The sequence below is a fragment of the Chinchilla lanigera genome, unplaced genomic scaffold, assembly GCF_000276665.1.
Source record: "Chinchilla lanigera isolate Chin_1 unplaced genomic scaffold, ChiLan1.0 scaffold00043, whole genome shotgun sequence".
Lineage (NCBI taxonomy): Eukaryota > Metazoa > Chordata > Mammalia > Rodentia > Chinchillidae > Chinchilla > Chinchilla lanigera.
Window position 1 is genome coordinate 13,138,211 of NW_004955444.1, and position 13,486 is coordinate 13,151,696.

Below are 13,486 nucleotides of genomic sequence, written 5' to 3' on the forward strand. Positions count from 1 at the left end.
AGAAGAAGGAGAAGAAGGAGAAGAAGGAGAAGAAGGAGAAGAAGGAGAAGAAGGAGAAGAAGGAGAAGAAGGAGAAGAAGGAGAACAAGGAGAACAAGGAGAACAAGGAGAACAAGGAGAACAAGGAGAACAAGGAGAACAAGGAGAACAAGGAGAACAAGGAGAAGGCAAAAACAAGAAAGGTAGTCCCTGCACAGGATGAAAGTCTCTTTCTCTCTTTAATGTGAATTGCTGTTTATTATTTGGTAGTCATAAAAATCATGAGGGTGTGTTTTATCAATCAAAGTTCAAAGTTCTTGGGCATCTAATGAATTTTCAATGTGTTTTATATTCTACATTAAAACTTTTTTATTTTAGTATAGTACAAGTAAATATTAATAAAGAAAATATAAAAACACTCTTCTATGAAAAAATAATACAAAACTTTATAACAAGATAATCAGAAGGTAACAATGACTAACATATTATGTATCATGATCTTAAAGGAATGGCCAAAACTTTATTCAGAGAACAAGTCACAGACAACAGACGATTCTCTCTCATAAAGAAGAAACAAATAAAAGGGCAAAATTTTCTTTTCAATAAACAAAAGAAACTAATACATAAAAACAAATTAGCATTTATTGTAAAATAATTTTAAAACAACAGAATAGGTATTTTGTGGAGTTATTTGAACTATTACCTCCTTCCTATTTATCTACCTTCTAGAGAGAGAGACAAAGACAGAGAGAGTTTATCATATAAAAAATGTGATATTTAAACTTGTGCATCTGACCTATTTCAGTTAACGTTATGTTCTCAAATTCCACTCATTTACCTACAAATGCCTCAAGTTTATTTTTATTTATGGCAGAGTAGTACTCCATTGTGTATAAATACCACATTTTCTTAATCCATTCTTCTGTTAATGGACACATAGGCTGTTTCCAAGATTTAGCTACTATAAATTGTGGTGCTACAAACGTGAATATACATATATTCCTGTAATATGGTGACTTTAGCTCTTTTGGGAAGATACTTATAATGGGAATAGCTGGGTCAAATGAAATTTTTATTTTCAATTTTTTGAGGCATCTCCACACTGATTTCCATAGTGGTTGTACTAGTTTACATTCCCACCAACAATATAGAAGAGTTCCTTTTCTCCCACATCCTCACCAACATTCATTATCATTTGATTTTTTAATGATGGCAATTCTTTCTGAGGCAAGATAGCATCACAATGTAGTTTTAATTTGCATTTTTTATTGGTCAGTGATGTTCAACATTTTTTCATGTGTTTATTGGATATTTGTACCTCTTCTTCTGAGAAGTGACTATTAATTTTTAGCTTCCCATTTTTTGATTGGGTCTTAAGGGAGTCTAAAACCACAATGCAATGAAAATAGCTATCAATAGTAAAAGAAACCAGAGACAGAAAGCCAGAGAGAGGCTCAAGGCCAAGAACCGAGAGAGAATGTCCCACATCGTGAGACAATGGGAAGAGGCAGAAGATCAAGCAAAGAACTTACCCAAAGCTGATAAGAATGCCATGATCTAGCATTTCCAGAAAAAAGTGCAATCTCTGGGATAGGAAGTGGCAAGATATAGATAGCAGCTCATGGAGACACACAGGGTCAGAGTGAAAGCCATACTCAGTGACCACAACTGCCTGGAACACTGTATCACTGCACTGCAGGCCGGGCTGTGTGTTCAACATGTGGAAGAAGTATGTTTGCGCTGAACAGAAAGACAGGCAGCATACTCTAAAACATTTTGAACATGTGTATATGGTGGATCCCAAGAAGGCTGCTCAGATTTGATCCCAGGTTATATCACACCGCCTTGTGATCTATAGTACGTGAACCAGTCTCTCTCCTGGTTCTACAATGTCTCTGTCATAGTCATGGAAATTCAGGATGAAGTTGATGAACTTCTTCAAAAAGGGCAAAACGACTCAGATGATGTCTGCCAACATGATTAGTGAACAGCCTATCAGCTATGGAACTGATGTTCTTCTGCTATCTTTGACAAAACAAAACCACTGTGGAGTTCCTCCCTGTGAATGGAGAGTTTATTTTGGATGATTTCCAGCTATGGCATCCTTTTGGGGTAGACCCCATGGTGACCAATATAGAAAATAAAGTTGATCCTGTTGACAGCCACCCTGTGGCTGACAAAGGACTGACCATTTAACCAGGTTCCAGTTTGACAAAAAATAAGACAGAAGAGATCTCTAAAGTGAAGATGAATGCAGAATACTGACATGACCCAGCGTATGGAGTTCATCATCAAAACTTGGTGTTCTTTGCAGAAGATGTGGGTTTAGACAAAGGTGCAATTATTGGACTTACAGTATGTGGCATTGTCATAGCAACAGTGATGGTCAACATCTGCGTTATGCTGAAGAAGAAACAATACACATCTATCTATTCATTATGGTATGGTGGAGGTTGATGCTGTTATGATTCCGGAGGAGTGCCTCCTCCCCAAGATGCAGCAGAATGGCTGTGAGAATCCAGCTCACAAGTTCTCTGGAGATGCACAACTTGACCACTGCCACAGCAGCACCCAAATTTGGATAGCAAAACCACTGCTTCACTACCCACCGGGGTTTTATAGAACAATTTATAGAACAATATGGAAAGAAACAAACACTTGTTTTATTAATTACTCATTACTGCCTTTGACAGTGGTACTATAAGAGAAGTAGATTCCTGAACTTGAATTAATATATAAATCAATATGTATTTTCTCTCTTTACATGTTGGTCTTTATACTACATTACTAATAAGTTTTGTGTGCTGAAAGAATTTACCTGTATCAAAGTAGTGCATGAATAGATTTTTTCCCGATTATTTATCACATTATAGCCAATTGTATATTATTACTTAGCCAGTTGTACACTATTTTTGTGGGTTTCTATCCAAGTATGTCCTACTTGCAACATGCTTTAAGAATCAACAGGGGATGCTTCATGTGAATGTGGGAGTTTAGCTGCTTCTCTCACCTAAATATATCTTTCTATATCAATATGCATTTAAAATTAAACCTTTTAAGTATTTCAAATCATTTACAGAATTTTTACTTTACTGTACAGATTGCTGCTTCTGCCATATTTATGATATAGGAATGAAGAAGATATATTTATTTCTCTGTGCCTGTTTTATATGCACACATTAGGAACTGAGAATTTGAAATTTTGTCCATATATGTTTAGATTTTTGATTTAAGAAAATCTCTGTTCATTGTAAGCACAAAAGAGGGAGGGAGGGAGGGAGTAGTTTATTGTAAGGGAAGGAGGAAGGAGTTCCTCAAATGATCAAGAAGTCTCTAAAATTTTTTCTGCAGCATGATTGTACAGAATTATTGCTTATGCCAGGATAGCTTTCTACACTGTTACATAAATAAATTTTTTAAATGGGCCACAGAAATTATGCAAATGTATGAAAATCAAACAACATACTCTTGAATAATCAATGGGTCACAGAAGAAATTAAAAAATAAGACAGATCCTAGGATTAAATGATGACAGTACAAGATAACAGAACTTATGGGACACAGTGAAAGCAATCCTATAAAGAACATTTATAGGGCTGGGGATTTAGCTCAGCGGCAAAAGCACCTGCCTGGCAAGTGCAAGGTCGTGAGTTCGGTTCCCGGTACCAGAGAAAAACAAAACAAAAAATAAATAAATAAATAAATAAATAAAATAAAGAACATTTATAACTGTGAATACCTACATCTAAAAAGCAGGACAAACTCAAGTAAATACGTAATAATGCATCTCAAGGTCCTAGAAAAGAAAGAACAATCCAAATGCAGAGCTTGTACAAAGAAGGAAATTATATAATCAGAGAAAAATCAGTGAAATGAAGACTAAAAGAAAAATACAACTAATCAATAAATTGAAATTGGTTCTTTGAAAGAATAAACAAAATAGACAAACACTTAGGCAAATGCACACAAAAACTAAAGCCAGAATTAACACAGTTTGAAATGAGAAAGGCAAAACCACAATCAACACTACCAAAATCAACAAAATTATTAGCAACTACTTCACAAATCTGTATACTAAAAAATTGGAGAACTCAGGAGAAATGGTGAGATTCCTAGATACATACAAATTATCAAAACTGAACCAAGATGACTTAGAAATCTTGAATAATCCAATAACTAGCAATAAAATGGGAGCAGCATTAAAAACAAAAACAACATCAATAAAGAAAATCCCAGGATGGATTCTCTGCTGAATTCTACATGAACTTCAGGAAAGATCTAACACCAATACTTTTCAAACTCTTTAATCCAGTTGAGAGAGGAATACTCCCAAAATCACTGGAAGTTCACATACCCTGATCCAAAAACCAGTTAAATACCCAACCATATAAGAGGACTACAGGCCAATCTTTCTAATGAATATAGATGAAAAAACCTTCCTCAAGATACAGTGGTACCTCAGTTCATGAACTTAATTCATTCCACAGTTCTGGGGAAGACGGCTATGGTTATGTTCATCACCTGATGTGTACTTAGCAAACAGAAGCAAAATTTTGCCAAGCACTTCTGTTTGTGAACAGAAGCATTCAGAGACCAAGGTATTACTGTATTGGTAAACAGGATGCAAGAAATCATCTAAAAGGTTGACCAAGTGTGTTTTGTCCCAAGGATTCAAGGATGACTCAACATACACAAATTGATAAATGCAATTCATCACATAAAACAGAAGGACAAAAATCACATGATCATCTCAATAGATGCAGAAAAAGCCTTTGACAAAATCCAACATCTATATAAAAGCCACAGAGAAAATAGCTATATCTCAATATCATGAAAACCATTTATGACCAACCCACTGCCAACATCATATTACATAGGGGAAAATGGAAAGCTTTTCCTCTAAAACCAGAAACAAGACAGGATATCCACTATCACCATTCCTGCTCAACATAGTCCTCAAAACATTAACCAGAGCAATCAGGCAAGAGAAAAAAATAAAAGGGATCTGTATAGGAAAGAAAGAAGTCAAACTGTCATTATTTTGATGATGTATCATCAAAGTATCATCATTATCTGATGGCAGATGACATGATCATCTTTTTCTTCATTTTAAAAAGATAAAAAAAGAATCTCCAGTGGCACAATTGTTAGCATGTGGTACTTATATAAAGGGAGAAAAAAAAGAAAAACAAAATAACAACAGCAAAGACACAAAATAACACAAAAACAATAAAAATGATACGAATTTCAAAATAAGATGATAGGAAATTAACAATGGTTGTTATATTACATATTGTTATCTTCAACATAGTTTCTCAGACTACCAGATGTAAGAATGCAAGGTTGATCAAACAATTAAACATTAACTGTTCCTTTCAATAAATCACTAGAAATCATGGTACAATTATTTTAGCTATCATATATATATATATATTTCCCTACTTTTTCTCCTTTCCCCCATCCCAGTTGTTCTCTACTTTTAAAAACATAAACATAGAAATGAAACCAAGTTTCAAAACAAGTTATGAGGACAGTTACAATAGTTAATAAATTGTGCATTGCTGTCTTCCTAGTAGTTATTCAGAGTAGAAGATATATGTATGCTATCTTGTCTATACAATATTAGCACAAGACTTTCTTTTTAATAAACTAAGAGAAATTAGCTGTACAACAATCTTGACTATCTTGTACATACATATTTTTTTTGTTTCTTCATTTCCCCTTTCTCTATCACAGTTTATCTTTTCTTTTGCACAGTTTCTTCCCAATTTGCAGTGTCTATTGTGCATTTTGGATCTTATTTACTTGATCTTTTTATCACACTAAGTGAGACAACACAACGTTTACACATGTAGGTCTGACTTATTTCACTTATGGGCATGGTCTCTAGTTGCATCCATTTACCTATAAAAGCCTGGAATTTATCTTTCTTTATAATTGAGTGATACTCCATTGTATAAAAATGCCACTAAAACTAGACGCATATATATGACCATGCACTAAACTAAAGTCAAAATGGATTAAAGATCTAAATATTAAAACAGAAACACTAAACCTGGAAGAGAAAGTAGATAGAAAACTTGAAGACATAGGAGTAGGCAGAGAGTTCATGAACAAAATTCAAACTGTATAAGAAATACTTAAAACAATCAATGTTATTACCAAAAATCTAGGATTAGATTTATCAAAATTAGATTTTATCAAAAATCTAGGATTAGAGGTCCAGTTCAACCTCACTATTCCTCTTCTGGCTATTATTCCAGAAGAACTGAAAACATCATACCAAGAAATATATGTACGCCTGTGTTTATAGCAGCACAATTCATCATAGTTAAATCTTGGAAACAACCCAAATGCCCATCAACTGAGGAATGGATAAAGATGATTACCTATTTCAAAACCCCAAAATTTCACCAAAAGACTTTCAGAATTAAAAAAAAAAAAATCGGCAATGTAGCAGGATATAAAAACACACAAAAATAAATAGTGTTCTTATACACTAATAATGAACTCAGTGAGAAGGAAAGTGGGAAAATAATTCCATTCACAATAACATTAAGAAAACGGAAATACTTAGGAATGAACTTAACCAAGGAAGTGAAAGAAATGAAAATTACATCACTTTGAAAAAGAAAGCTGTGGAGGACCTCAGAAAATGGAAAGATACTCCCTGTATTTGGATGAGCAGAAACAATGTAGTCAAAATGGCTATACTTCCAAAGCTGCTAAACAGATTTAACACAATCCCAGTAAAAATACCAACAGCATTCCTCACAGATTTAGAGCAAATAATCCTAAAATTTATATGGAACCAGAAGAGCTCCAGAATAGCAAAAGCAATCCTGGGTAGCAAAAGCAAAGCGGAGACATCATAGATCCAGATGTGAAGTGATACTGTAAAGCTGCTGTAATTAGAACAGCACAGTGACGGCATGAGAGCAGGCATGCAGACCGCTGGAACTGAACAGAGGAAGCAGAAAGACCCCAGGCACATTCAGCTATCTGATATTTGACAAAGGGGCCAAAGAATACACTGGAGAAAAACAGCCTCTTTAATAAATGGTGCTGAGAAAATTGAATATCCACAAGCAGAAGATTGAGTCTAGACCCATATAGTTTACCACATTCTGAACTAAAATAAAAGCTATCAGTGATCTAAATGTTAAAATACAAACACTTAATCTGCTGGAAGATAAAATAAGTACAACTCTTGAAGATATAGGCAGAAGCAAGAACTTTCTGAATGAACCTCGGTGGCATAAGAAATAATACTAAGAATCAATAAATGGGATCACATCAAGTTTAAAACTTCTACAGCAAAAGAAACAACCAACATAATGAAGAAACAACTTACAGACTGGGAAAAAAATTTTGCCAGGTATTCATTGGACAGAGGACTAACATCTAGAATATAGACAGTCTCTTTTCAAAAGAGTTTTGATTACAAACGGAAATTATTCTGCACGTTGTCATCTGAGGGTAGCCAAGTAACCTGTAAAAGCAGGAGTACACAGCAACCTACATCCAGTAATTTTTAGTCCGATTTAGTGGTGGTTTGAATAGAACGGGCCTGAAGACACAAAGCCATCTTAACTCTCAGTGAGCCCCCTTTCAAATGGAGCCTCATCCAGTCCATGTAACAGATCAATATTTAAGAGGGGGAAATTCCAGAGTCATTCTTGAGATTAATAGCTGTATTTATATCACACTTGACATTTCACAAGTGCCTTCACACGCATATACATCATTTAATACTGATGCTTATTTAAGAAAGAGATAAGCAGTTAGGTATGGTCATGTGACTTCTCCCAAGTATAAACATGAATCAGAAGGGGCTAAAAGTTGGAACTGGAATTTAAGTACGCTGCTGCCATATTGTCCTTCCATATCCATAAAAATCAAATTGAGCAAGAGAATTATAAGTGACAAGCAATCTCTTCTTATTTGTTCTGATGGACAGGACCTCCCTCTCACCTCTGCAGTGATCACTGGTCAGGAAGGCAAGGTGGTCCTCTGCCTGTCGACTGCACCATGCATACCATGGCCTTGCACAAATACCCAATTTCCACAAATCTTTTCAGTGGTATATTCAGACTTGCTTAACAAGATAATGGCTATGACCTTGCACTCTCCTTATAGGCATAGATTCTCCTTTCATTTCATCAAAATTTTCTTTTTCAAATGAACTTTCAGGGATCACTAAATTTCAAGCAATTTATTATACAGTTTTTGGCCTGCAAGGTCTTTGTCTATCCTGCAGAGTAACGCGTTTTGCTACTTACCAACATGCATTGTCAAGAATGGCCTCATGAAATATGATTGGAAGGTACCCAGAAGTATATGGCTAAAGCTGAGCTGCTTCTCTTAGGGGTGGAAGTGCTCCTTTCAGAATATAATCTAGTGCAGATTCTTCTATATAGTCACACACACACACACACACACACACACACACACACACACACACAAATACTTCTAGATGTGCATAATCAGGTATGCTTTGGTGCTATTGGTATCTCCTCCTGCTGCCTACCTCAGGCAGGGTGCTTCTCCTATGTAGACTGGTCTCATGGGCCTCTGGGATCCCCTAGAGGTCAGCCCTTACATCCTTTCAACCAGGCTGTCACCATTCTGCAAGCATCCTATGCTCCCTAATATGTTTACTGGTCCTCCTTCCAGAGACTTCTGAGAGTCTTACAAAAACTTCTGGATTGTTCCAGATGCCATACATGCTCTTCCGTCAGTGGGAGCTGTTACAACACCACGGGATGGTCAGCTCCCTGCTACCAAAGGCCTCGTTCTGTTGGAGCAATACCAGTAGGACCTCTGCAGTTGCTTGACCTTCCTCATAGGTGTCTGCCCTCTCGGTTTCCTCCATTCTTTCAGGGCAGGCCTCACTTCCAGATATTAATGGGAACAGCTTAACTGAATCTTCTAAAGGAACTGGATCCCTGAACAAGGTCTCTCTTAGCTGGGACACAGTCCAAGTGCCCCTCACAACTGACCAGAAGCCGATAATCTCAGGAGGTGGGAGGGTGAGTGACAAGTACTTCCCCACAGATCTCCCTGCCCCAGGCTTTTGGAAATTGATGTCTCTGCAACTTTCCTAGAAGCCTGAGAAAATATTCTAATTATCTTTATATATTCAGGATTTCAGAATTAAGGTAAGGCAGACCTATTATTTAATATGACTGTGTTGCCCCCTTGTGTTCAAAAAGAAACTAAACTGCAGGTAGGAGTTTTCAACTTCAAAATATTCCTTGCCCCACATCACCTTTGATTTTGTGTATCCCCAAGGTTTCTCCCCCAGCCACTTGAGGTTACAGGAATTACTGAGAAAAACACCCTTGGAAACAGCAGAGCGGGGCGCATCACGTCCACAAGGGACATTACCCTTTTGTTGCATTCCGAAACTGGAACTTTGCAAGTGTCCATGAGCTAGTCAGTTGGGAAACTTGAATTATAACCTTAACAACACTATAATCTGGTTTTTATGCTGTACTTTGCATACACTGAAATACCACACCGTATCCCATAAATACGTGTAGTTACTATGTGTCAGTTAAAATAATATATATATATATTTTTTTTTTATTTTAAGGATAAAAGGAGGGAAACATTAACAGACATACAACATTTTACAACATATCACAAGCACAATACAGACAATACAGAGTTACAAACAAAGTGGTAGGGAATTAACAATGGTGGTTGTATTACATATTGATATCTTCAAAGTGGCTTCTCATGAAAACAGATATAGACATGCAATACTGGTCAACCAAAGACTCATTGACAGTTTCTTTCAATATATATATATTTTTTAAATTTAAAAGCTTTTAAAAACCTGGCTTTGAAGCTCCTGCCTGATGGAGAAAACTCTGGGGTAGCTGTTAAACTTTTAAGGTCTCAGCTTTCTCTTCTCATCAGCTCGGTCAAAACTGAAGATCCATGAAAGATTCAGGGAGCAAATGGCAGCAAAAAACCAAGAATCCACCAGAGACAATCATCTGATTCACAAGTCCGCATAAACACGTGCCTGCCAGGGTTACTGGGGGCCGCCGAGGCCAAGAGATGTTCTTTCCTTCTCAGGTACGTAAAAAATTTCCCCAAATGACAGGTTTCAGGTAGGTTTTCTGTGGCCAGCACAGTGATTGTCTATATATAAAATGACTCATTTACATATAATTCATACCAAATTTTAAATCCAAGTCTGTACCCAGGCCAATCTTTTTTTCTAGGTCCCCCTTATCCTAAAGCAGTATTTACCTTCTCATCTGCCTTTCATAACACTCTGCTCCTACCTTCTTCTTTTTTTTTTTGGCTTTTTGAGACAGGATTTCCTTTTGCATTTCAGGCTGGCCTTGAGCTCACTTTGTAGCCCAGGCTGGCCTTGAACTCGTAATGATCCTCCTGCCTCAGCCTCCCAAGTGCTGGGATTACAAGCATGCACCACCATGCCTGGCTTCTACCCTTACCTTTGATTCCCCCACCACCACAGACTCTTTTTTTTAAGAGTAGAAAAATTTATTGGAGAAAAGGAATGCCAAATAAGAATGGGAACAGCAGTAACTCCTGAGAGACAGAAGGGGTCCCGAATAGGTTGGCAACAAGTCCACTTCTCAAAAGAAGTTTTATAGACCAAAGTCATGAGGTGGGTACAACATGAGTCAAAATTATAATTAACCAATAAGACTGTAAGTACAGTCACTTAAGTAATATGGAGCCAATGGTAGTACGGACATATAGGGGCATCACTGATCTTGTTCCATAATCTATAGTCTTGGTCTTGTCTTTAGCCCTAGTACAGCTAGTCTTATCCCCACACAGACTCTTGTCCACCCTACTACCAAACCTCAGGTCTGACAACTTGCGCATAATTTCCAGGTACCTCAGGCACGCGGCTCTCACTCTCTCCACCCTGATTACCAGCCTGGAGAACCTTCTGTACTCATGTGGCCATACTAGCCACCATCCTCATCCGGCATATAGTCCCTGGCCCTACTCAGATCCCGGATGTCTACCACCTCTTAAATTTTAAACTCCAATCTTTCACTCTGTCCATTGCTGCTTATCTTACATAGCTGGCTCGCTTCTGCACATGGTATTTACATCTCACTAAAATTTCTGAGCCCCCACATCCGTCAACTGTGTGCTTCTCTTCAACCCTTTCCCTGTTCAGCTAAGAGCCTCAGATCACCATTGTAACTCTTCCATCGTCAGTACCCCTGCTTCTTTCCACCAGCGCCCCAGCCAGCATGCTATTGTATATGTCCTGGGGGACACAGGTTCATGGTCTCCAGGCTTAAAAGCAGCTGAAGTTCTACCCAGCACCCTTCTGGGCATCCCAGTGGCACCTTTCACCATTCTCCACCACCCTCCTCAATTCTCCAGTCTCACTGCCAGTGAAAGACATTACTTTCTATATCACAGGGAAAGCATAGAGACTCTACCCTTGCTAATAAAGTATTTTTTACATGGGTTCGTTTGACCCATATGACAAACAGGACAGGTGAGCAGGGCAAGGGCTAGTGTTCCCATTGTAAGAACCAACAACTGGGGCTCAGCAGGTTTTATGTAACCCTGACAGAGCTGCTAACAGAACCTGGCTAGAAACATGCACCCCCCAATTCTGCAAATCCCAGTGAAGGGTGCAGTGGGTGATCTGTCCACAGGTGCCAATAAGATATTGGTAGCCAGGGCAAGGAATCACTTTTCTGGGCACCAACCCAATGGGCCTTCCCCGCCTCTAGAGTGTGCTGCTTTCTCAGCAATGCCTCTCCTGCAGGCACAGCACCGAAGTTCATTTACTCATGTCTTAAAAGAAAAAGAATGATCTTGAAAGTAAAAACTCTCTTTTAAAGCTGCTGTGACTAAGAATTGCGTTTCACTGTGAACATATTTGTTTGGTGGAGTATTCTCAGAGTCCTTGGTTGAAAATAAATAACCCACCCTCTGTGCCTGTAATGTGGGCTTTACAGCTTTAGAAACTATATGAGCCACAAGACGGAGAGCCAGGCCCAGGTCTGATCTGGCATCATTTCACACAGAGCCTGAACGTGTGCATGTGGGACTACGAAGGCGTCAAGGTGGAGAATCCACTGGGAGGAACTTTCGATTGAGCTGATTTTCTGTAAACACATGACATGAGCCAAAGCCACTTCCTCAGGAATGGGGGCCTGAATGAGTCACTGGCAATTCTAGACAGATAGGAATCTCAGCTCTTTCCTGGGCCTTCTGTTGAAGCAGAACAGAGGAAATATGCCTCTGTCAGTAAAAAAAAAGTACTTCCCTGTCCCTGTTTCTCTTACAATATTTTCTTTGTGCTACACTTATTTCACTGTATATGAAAGTGGATGCTTGAAACAGGAGCTTGTACTACCTCCCTTTCCGTGTGTGCTCGTGCAGCCTGTGTGCCTTGCCACAGATGCTGCCTTGGAAATGACCTGCTCTTTGATCTGCCTTCACCGGGTTGGAATAGGACGAGGTCCTGCCCCACCTAAACTGATATCTATGCGTTACACCAAAAGCTCTGGTTTAGGAGGTGGATAACTTAGCTTTTTACTCTGTGTATTTAGGTAGGAGTCTCACCCTCCTGAGTGATTCTTCCTTTGTAAAAGGAAAGGTTTACTATGGCAAAGTCGAACTTAGCAACACTTAAGGACTGCATACATTGTCACAATGAAGGGGACTCTGGGAGCAACCAGAGAGTGCTACAGCGGACAGAGGACAGAGACGTCCCTTTCCTACAAGACTGATTTAGGGGCATAATATAAAGTTTATCACTGAACAATGTTTCTTTAGTGGAAATGAAAGCCGAGAAGCAGGAACACGTCAGGCAGTGAACAGGAGAAAACCAAATGAAGGAAAAGCCTGGGGCTGGTCTCTACATGAATCAGCAGACACCACACCTGCAGAATTTCTGATTCATGAACATTTTAAGCTGATTTTAAGGCTAGATTTGGAGGAGAGATGGACTGGGATTGGACTGGCCCATGGAGACATACGAGACAACCTAGGACCTCCTTGGCCCTGAGGACTGCAGTTTAAAGGGGATGCCTCACAGTTCCTGACCATGTCAATCTTACAGTGTTCCCCCTCTGAACACAGAGCAGAATAGGGTGGGGAGGCCAGAGTTGTGAACATTAAACAATAGTATCCATGCAAAGCACAAGCATGTAGCTTTCAATAGATAGTAACAACTATTAGTATTCTGTGGATTCTCTCAAAGACAAAGGAAAAAGTTCTTCAGTAGCTCCAAGTTTCACCCAAGTCCCAGGCTCAGACATGCAGAGACAAGAGTGAGTTCCTGTAGCCCCATTGCTGCCCTTGAGCTTGGAGCAGAGACTAATGCCTTCAGCTCTCTTTCTGCACTGGGAAGAGCCCAGGGCCTTTGAAGAGCACAGCACCAGTGACAGCAGGCAGTGGTCATACCGCTTAAGTGTACCTCCTGAACAACTGGGATGAGGGAAAGAAGAAAAAGAAAGAAACAACTAGGGATATATATATA

The 13,486-nt window shown here is 38.6% G+C and overlaps 1 protein-coding gene and 1 pseudogene across 3 annotated transcripts in view; one reads left to right on the plus strand and one right to left on the minus strand.

The window, feature by feature from the left end:
- The window catches only part of Dnajc5b (DnaJ (Hsp40) homolog, subfamily C, member 5 beta), a 92,564-nt gene that overhangs the window by 68,721 nt on the left and 10,357 nt on the right, over nucleotides 1–13,486 (minus strand). The window lies entirely within an intron of this gene.
- Nucleotides 1,379–2,683, plus strand: LOC102013979 (annotated as a pseudogene).